Source organism: Rhinopithecus bieti, unplaced genomic scaffold (genome assembly GCF_001698545.2).
Source record: "Rhinopithecus bieti isolate Rb0 unplaced genomic scaffold, ASM169854v2 scaffold_19654, whole genome shotgun sequence".
NCBI classification, from domain to species: Eukaryota; Metazoa; Chordata; class Mammalia; order Primates; family Cercopithecidae; genus Rhinopithecus; species Rhinopithecus bieti.
The window spans coordinates 91,137-99,228 of NW_016809574.1; positions in this window are offsets into that span (position 1 = coordinate 91,137).

Sequence of the window (8,092 nt, forward strand, 5' to 3'; positions counted from 1 at the left end):
ATCCTTCTCTTTTCACCAACCACTCACTCACTAAACTCTCTGATCTAGCTTTTGCCCCTGTGACACTAATGCCTGCATGTTGTTAATCCAGTAGAAGTTTCCAATGCTCACCTGTGTGATCTCTCATCTGCATTTGATCATTCCCTCTTTCTCAAAATATTCCTGGATGTTATTATATTATTTTTTCCCATTCATCTTTTGCTAATTCTTTCTAGGCTTCTTAACATGCTTTTTCTGCCTTGCCTCAACACTTTGGAGTTCCTCAAATATTAGTTTGACCTCTTTTCTTTTTGCATCACACTATCATCATTGGCAATCTCATCTATTATCGAATATTTATATATTATTGAAAGAATTTAAAAATATCTCCTTAAATCATATTGCAAGTCAAAGAAGTTTTATTGGGCTTCAGACACATAAAACTAAATAACACCAACTAGCTAGTCCAACTAGAGACCTTATAGTTTTTTCTTTTCCCTTGACATATATGTCATCTAATTATCACAAGTTTTTTTTTTTTTAATATTTCCAAATCTTATCTTCAAACTATCCAGTGTAAATAGATTGTGTAACCATAGGTTCATACGTAAAGTGGCGTTGGTTCAAAACCAAGATCTTCTATTTGCTTATTTTTTCAATGCCTTAGTTCTCATGTGGTTACTGTAAAAATTACATTAGTTAGTTTATATAAAACATGTAAAAGAAGGCCTAGCACATAGTAAGTGTTCAGTTAATCTTAGCAAGTATTACTACTGCTATTATCAATATTCAACTTCCTTCTAGCTCTACTGCCAATTAATCTAAGTGGCCATCAAACCACTGCAGTCACCTTCCATTTCTGATCTTGTCTACCTTTTACTTATTATTTATATAACTACTAGATTGCCCTTAAAAAAGATGAAAACCTACAATTCTGTCCATTTTAAACCATTCAATTACTTGCTATTCTAGTTAGAACAAAATGCAGTACTATTATCATGGCCTGTGAGATGCTGAAGCTTCTGGCCCCTACGACTCTCTCCTACTCCATCTTTACAGTTCTCTCCTCTTCTCAATGTGTTCCAGCCAGAATGACTTCCCTTTAGACTCTCAATTGCCATGCCTCATTTTCACTCAATGGTTTTGTAGATGATTTTTCTATATCATAATTACTTCACCTCACCTTTCACCCTTCCTCAGCTATTTCTTTGTCCTATTTCCATTCTCAGCTTAACTAGCCCATCCTTAAAGAAATCTCAGTTCTCCAATTTAAATTAACTCCACCATTATAACATCTAATAGCACTCAGCACTTTTCCTTCCTGATATTTGATGTATTTTAAAATTAACTGATTCATTTAATTCAAGAGATAGTCATTGAGCACCTGGGTTTCAAGCACTCTTCTATGTACTAAGGATGCCATAAATGCAAAAAGCAGACAGATTTTTATGCTCTCATAAAGAGAATTCTATTGCATTCTGTTGAAATTTCTGTGATATAAATTTTAGTTTTATTCTTAAAAATAATTTTACAACCAGTCTAATTTTTGTCTCTTTTCTAAACTATAACTCATTGACGGCCAGTGATTATTGTTTCTTTCTTTATTTACACTATCCCTAGTCTAGAATAGTCTCCATCACAGCCATTTATTGAATGAATAAATGAAGAAAGGGATGAACTGAAACATTTCTACATTACTATCTCTATAATTTGGGTATTATATTCCATTTCTGTATACTCAAGCTTCTTTCCTATAAAAAGCTAGGATATTAATACGAAATGTGCCAAATTGAGGTAATATTATTATATAATTTAAAAAATTGTCTACCAAATAACTGTCCCCAATAAATGGTAGGGAGGTGGAGTCAGGAGGGTAAACCGCTGGGAGCATCATGAATCATGTGGTTATGCTATCTTTGCAAAAATAATAAATGCAGAGTCAAGTAACATAAATTTATATCCTGCTTACACTAATTATTTTTGTGATCTTTGGCAAATCCTATCTCTCTGACCTTTAAATTTCTCAATTACAAAATGAAGTTAATGATTATTTTTATCATTACAGATGAGTATGAAGATAAAATAAAATAACTTTAATGCAACTCCTTGTAAACTATTGTGATGCAGAAATATAGTTGTTAATATTATTGCTATCACTTTTTGATGATCAGTACAAAATGACAGGAATCAGAGAAGGCATAATAAAGAAACAAAAAATATCAAGAGTTAACAATTACATAGTCCTTGTAGTTTGCTACATATCATATATCTTAATTGATTTGGATAACTTTGCTTATTTAAATCCTACAACAATCCTATCAGGCAGTCACCAGTAGTTTTCCTTTATGTTGTAAATAAGGAAACTGAAGAGAAGAGGTTTAGTAAGCTTCCCAGGTCACAAAGCAACTATATAATTAAGCTGAAATTTGAACCTAGAGAGTCAGGTTTCAGAGCCCAGGTTTCGAACTACTACGTGAAAGTGTACTGAACAGCAGATGAGCCATGATATCTGCTTTAAAATAAATTGTTCATATTTCTGCCAAGGCCACCTGTTCCCCCTCAGATAAACCAACTTGGCTATTTCAGTGACTACATACCAGGGTATCATTGTTGTGAAAACCTTTCATATTTCACTTTAAAGGGCCATGCCATAAAAATGTCAAAAGTGTGAAGAGTTTTTAAAGAATGGTCCTCATGCAGTCATGTTTCAAGAGAATATAATCCTGTTTAAGATACGAGACACTTACAGGAAAGAAGTCCAGCACTGGGAGATTTATTGTAGCCTGACATTTAATGAAAACTCTAAAGGTTTTGATGGAGCTTTATTATATCAATTACTCACTTACCTCATATGTAGCCTAATATATTTTATTTTAAAAATGCCTTGCTTGCAGAACTGGCATTGAAGTAATAGCCCCCAGGGCATCTTTGAATGGGTCCCATCCACTACCTAACTCCCTAATCATCCAATTTATACCCTGTGATGTGTCTATTTATGTGGCTTTGGCTAGCAGCTAAAGAATAATATAATTTCCTATGGTCGTAAGTGTACAGAGAAAAAGAGAATCTTCTTATACTTGCACATTTTCCCCCTCATTTGTCTCACTGTAGCTTCCGGTCCACCAAAATACTCAGCAACTACATATAAAAACCGCCAAATTATTTAGAGCCCCATGAGGAGGTACCATGCACACCAAGAGAATTGCCAGTGTTTATTGATAGAAATCTGTGGAGCCCATATGGGAATGAGTTCTAAGTCAGTTGGATCAGATTGAAAAGACTATAAATGTGTTAAAGTTATTGGTACACTAAGCAAAGATTCTGAATTCAATATATTAAATCAAGAAGCTAAAGAGTGTTTCTGACACTTTGCTTCACTAGCTGACTAAATCTTTACTCAAAGGTCATCTATAATAATGAAGTTGAAATGTCCTTAGATCTGCAAAGCAGTTATCCAAAGTTTTAGGAAAAAATGGTGGTTAGAGTGGGTTGGTCATGTAAGACCTGTTAGTCGGCCCCACTAATGCATTTATGAGGCAAACTCCAGCAGATTTAAAGAACTCTATGGTGGCTATTACATAAAGGCCAGGGATGATAGTAGGAAATAGTATGATCAAACTGGATTCCTGAAATTCAATGGGAACAGTGGGATCTCGGGAATTCCCTGTATTCAATGGGCATAAGATTCCAGAATGTCAGGGGCCAATTGGCAACAATAATAAGAAATAAAATGAGCATCATCTTAAGAGTTAATGTGAGCACTAAATTTAATATTACAGTATTGGACAGAAGAACCCTAGCAGTAGACAGTGAAGTTTGACGTGAAAATATCCTTGGCGTTAGTGTTATAGATCAAATGTTTGTATCCCTCCAAAATTCCTATGTGCAAATCCTAACTCCCAATGTGATGTTAAAAGAAGGTGGGGGATTTGGTAGGTAATATATCATAAAAATAGATCCCCTGTGAATAGAATTAGTGTTCTTACAAGAAGAAACATGAAAGTGATTTTTCTCTTGGTGACGTGAGAATACAACTAGAAGATCACCATCTGCAAACCAGGAAGAGTACCCTCACCAGACACCAGATATGTTGGCCCCTTTATTCTTGGACTTCCCAGGCTCCAGAACTGTGAGAAATAAACTTTTGTTTAAGCTGCTCAGTGTATGTTATTCTATCATAGCAGTATGTAACTAAGAGAGTTAGCTAATTTATTATGTTGTCCTCAGAACTGAAGTAGGTGATTGTTCTACAAAGTCTTATTGATGTGTATAGGCAGAAAGGCAATAGATCTGATAATGAGAGACGTGATTTCAAGTACCACCGTGATGTCCAAACCTCCTATTCAATTTTAGTCGTGGATCAATTTATGGACCCACAGTATCTTAATAAAGGAGGGTGTGGGTTCCTTTTAGTAATGATGTGTCTATACAATCAAAGAATTGTACGGAAAATCCACTTCCTAGTCTTCCTCCAAGAAATTCTGCCACTATTTATTAGAGTGACTAAATATTTTAGAAAGGGAATAACCAGTCTTTTAGGGACTGTAATGCCCTGGCACAAGCTAACAGAAATGTCTGGGTACTCAAAATGCCACTGTGATCTAGTTGTCATAGTAAGGGCCTATGAATATCAGGTGATAACTGTGATTATGGTTAGGTCCACAGGAGGCCTATGTCTCTCTGCACCTATCCTGTGGCTTTATCCTAATTAAAAATGTGCAGTGGTAAGAAACATAGAAACTGGCAGAACACAAAAGGTTTTTTGACCTGTGGAGACAAAACCAAGTGAAAACCATAATAACTACTGTCACCTACCAACATAATAAGAAAACATAAGACCACATGTTTGCCTCATCTAGGACTTGAAAGGTGAAGGAGTGGTATTTCTCATCAAATGTACATTCAGTTTTCTTATTTGTTTTGTATGGAAGGCAGATGGATACAAGAAAATGATGGTGGATTAATAAAAAATGTAATTAGGTAATGATTTCACTTGTAGCTGCTAACCCAGATGTGGTTTTATTGCTGCAGTTAATTAACAATTCCCTGACACCTGGTATGTAGCAACCATTTAGTGACAACACCCATTAGAAGAAGTCTACTTTCAGCTGAGAGAGCTAACAATACACTGTCAACTGACATGCCTCAGTGCTAAATCAGACATCCAGCCCCATGACATAATCTAGACTAAAGGTACGTTCATTGGCTTTCTGTTTTATAAAACATCATGCTGTTCCATTACAGGGATGACACCATGCTGATTGGATCTGGTGAACATGAAGAATGATATACTCTAGAACTTTCATAAGACACATACATACAGGGTAGAAAAAGAATCTCATAAAAACATCAGGGGCCTGGTACCTCATGATATTTCTAGGGTTTCAATGGTCTGCACATGTCTAGATATACCTGTGAAGTTGAAGGGCGATTTGCTGCATCAAGCTCTTTCTATCATTAAGGAAGAAGCTTATCTCTTTCAATTTTGGAGGCAGCATATAATTTATCTAGGTTTATTACTCCAACCCATTTCCAAGTATGCTTAAACTCTGTTTTCATTAGACTTTTATTCTTTTATTAGGACTCAGAAAAAAGAAAGCTTGCAATAAGTTCAGACTACTGCACAAGCTTCTCTCTCACTTGGGCCACAGGATATGGAAGATTCAATTATGTTTGGCATGATTGTAGCAGATAGGGTTACTGTATGCCCCTTTGGGGAAGATTCCTATTGATAAATCACAAAATATACTTTTAAACTTTTAGAACAAAACTATAAGCTAAACCTAAGATTATTATCCCCTTTTAAAGAAATAATTTCTGGCTTGCTACTGGTATCTAGTAGAGATTGAACACTTACTATATGTCACCGAGTTGCCATATAACATGAGTTTCTCATAATGAACTAATATTGTCTGATCAACAAATAATAAAATAAAAATTGACAGAAGTCAATCATAAAGTGCACATGATACATATATAAGGCTTGAGTGTTGCCTGAAGATGTAGAAAAGCCCCATGAGCAAGTTAGCCAGATGTCCATGGACCTTACTCTAGGTTCATTTCACCATATATTAACCTTAACCCTTAAACCTAACTAGGAGTTTTCTAATACTGCTTAACTGAGGAAAGAAAAAAATCAGTCTTTGTCTACAAATGATTCTGTAGGATTGACCTGAACCACCCTAAAAGAAAACCATAGCTGTACAATTCTACTTCAGGGTACCTTTGAATAAAATGGTAAGGAAAAAAATCTTCAGTAAGTTCAAAGAGTATACCTGTTTGCAGTTTTTTCTTCCTGAAATGAAAGCTAGTCAGAGATAGGATCTACATCAATCCTAGACTATAGCCAAGGGTCAGATACTTGGAAGCGACACAGTTTAAAGTTGATAAAAAGTAGGACTAAGGGAGAAGAATTTGGACAGATCTCTATAAATGGGCAGGAAGTCAAGATTTTTTTTTTTTTGTTCCATCTGTGAATTCTCACTAGATTAGCTCAGCAGAGCAAGATACTCACAACCAGGTGGAAAAGCTCATCTGTTGTGTGGATATCAGTCACTCCCATTCACCAGCCACCCCTGTCCATATGGAATGTGCTTTTAAAGTAAACAAGGCAGCAGGAATGAAGGTTATACATAGATTCAACAACATGGAATTTTACTCACCAGGTATTGTCTGACTTGATGACTGTCCAGTCTATCTATAGCAGAACTTCATATTTAGCCCAGTAATGGTTACATCCTCTAAGACTATCAGTCAGTCACTTGGTAGCAATGGAGAAAAGACTCCCTATTCAATAAATTCAAAAAATTCAATAAATCCAGCTAGCCATATGTAGAAGACTGAAACTGGACTCCATCTTTTCACCATATGCAAAATCAATTGAAGCTGGATTAAATACTTAAGTATAAAACCTAAAACTATGAAACCCCTAAAAGAATACCTGGAAATACAGTTCAGGACGGAGGCCCTTGCAAAGATTTCATGATGAAGACACCAAAAGCAATTGCAACAAAAACAAAAATTGACAAGTGGGATGTAATTAAACTAAAGAGCTTCTACACAGCAAAAGAAACTATCAACAGAGTAAACAGACAACCTGCAGAATGAGAGAAAATATTTGCAAACTATGCATATGACAAAGATCTATAAGGAACTAAAACAAATTAACAAGCAGAAAATGAACAACCCAACTTAAAACTTGGTAAAATACATGAACAGATGCGTCTCAAAAAAAGACATACATGTGGCCAACAAGCATATGAAAAAAAATGTTCCACATCACTCATCATCAGAGAATTGCAAATCAAAACCTATATGAGATACCATCTCATACCAGTCAGAATGGCTGTCATTAAAACGTTTAAAAATAACAGATGTTGGTGAGGTTGTAGAGAAAAGGGAACACTTATACACTGTTGGTGAGAATGTAAATTAGTTTTAGCCACTGAAGAAAGAAGTTTGGAGAATTTTCAAAGAACTTAGAACTACTATATGACCCAGAAATCTCATTACTGGGTATATACCCAAAGGACTGTAAATTGTTCTACCATAAAGACACAAGTATATGTATGTTCACTGTACCACTGTTCAAATAGCAAATATATTCAAACAACCTAGATGTTCCTCAAAGGTGGACTAGATAATGAAAATCTGGTACATACACACCATAAAATTCTGTGTAGCCGTAAAAAAGAACAAAATCATGTCCTCTGAAGCAACATGGATAGAGCTGGAGGTCATTAACTTCAACAGATTAACACAGGAACAGAAGACCAAATACCACATGTTCTCACTTATAAGTGGGAGCTAAACATTTAGTACACATGAACACAAAGAAGGAAACAATACACACCAAGGCCTACTTAAGGTGGGAGGGTGGGAGGAGGGTTAGAACTGAAAAATCAACATCTGTTTTTCTGTACTTCTACTACACTGTATATGTGATCTATTTATAGCTATTTGTATTTTATTATGGTGATATTTTATTTTATTTTATTTTATTTTATTTTATTTTATTTTACTAAATAGAAGACTGTGTCAGGAACTCACTTCTCTCTCTCTTTTTAAATTACTTATTTATTTATTTATTTATTTATTTATTTAAGATGGAGTC